The following is a 1,330-nucleotide window of genomic DNA, read 5'->3' as shown; positions in this document are numbered from 1 at the left end:
TTGTTGCTAGTTACTTTGGTCCATGCTGTTTTCTGTGGCATCTCTCTTTCAAGGACGTTTCTCAGTGTTTCCTGTAAGGCTGGTCTTGTTTTTACCAATTCATTAGGTTCTGTATTTCTGGGAATAATTTGATCTCTCCCTCATACCTTATGGATACTTTTGCTGGGTACAGTATTCTTGGTTGAAAGTTGTGTTCTTTAAGTGTTCGATAGATGCCATTCCACTGTCTTCTTGCTCGCATGGTTTCTGCTGAGAAATTAGCACTTACTCTTATTTGTTCTCCCTTATAGGTTACTCTTTGTTTCTTTCTCATTGCTTTTAGTATTCTCTCCTTGTCTTTAGTTCTAGCAAATTTGACAATGATGTGCCTTGGTGGTTTTCTTTTAGGGTCTTATCTATATGGTGTTCTTTCAGCTTCTTGAATATATATTCTGTCATTCTTCATTATGCCTGGACAGTTTTCCTCTAGTATTTCTTCCACAACTTTTTCAGTGCCTTTACTTGCTTCTTCCCGTTCTGGGATTCCAATGATGGCGATGTTATTTCTTTTAATGGTATCCCACATTATTCTTAAGTTTTCTTCTGTTTCCTTCTTTTTTGCTTCTGCTTTTTTCTTAGTTATATCTGTGGTGGCAATTCTATCTTCTACTTCACTAATTCTGTTTTCCATCTCTTCACCTCTATTTGTATGTCCCTCCATCATGTTGACAGCATCAGAAACCTTTAATTTCATATTTTGAATTATGAGTTCTTGTTTTCCCAGTGCCTCTAATGCCTCATTTGTTTTCTCTGTATTGTTTTGGACTGTTTCTTTTAAGTTCCTCTTGATTTTTGACTGTAGTGTCCTGTAATTCTTCAAGTTTGTTTTTCACCCATTGAAAACATTCAATCATCTTTTTTCTAAATTCTGCATCAGAAAGTTCCATCAGACTTTCTGGCTTCATGAAATCCATTGCTACTGTGTCACTTTTGGGGGGAGATATCTTGTTTTGGGCTTGCGTGGTGATTGAGGTACCCTGCTTCTTTCGAGACATTGAAGTGGAAGAGTTGTTGAAAACTAAGGTGTTAGTTGGTTCTTGGTTTGATGTCACTACTTCTCTACAAAGATGTCCAGTACCTTCCGTTTGCTTAGGTTAATGGGACCAATATGGTAGGGCCAAACAGCAGTTTGTAGTCTAAAGAAACTAAATCTTCAGTATTGGACAACTTTTTCAAGTGATGTTGAAAAATGCTATAAATTTGGTCTATGTGTTTTTGTTCTTTTGTATGGTTTTTTGTTTTGTTTTTGTTTTTGTTGGTTGTTTTGTGTGTTTTTTCCCCTTTAAGTCCC

This window comes from Elephantulus edwardii, unplaced genomic scaffold, assembly GCF_000299155.1.
Source record: "Elephantulus edwardii isolate Elephantulus edwardi_28Jun2011 unplaced genomic scaffold, EleEdw1.0 scaffold00393, whole genome shotgun sequence".
Lineage (NCBI taxonomy): Eukaryota > Metazoa > Chordata > Mammalia > Macroscelidea > Macroscelididae > Elephantulus > Elephantulus edwardii.
Note: the sequence above shows the minus strand (reverse complement) of the source record.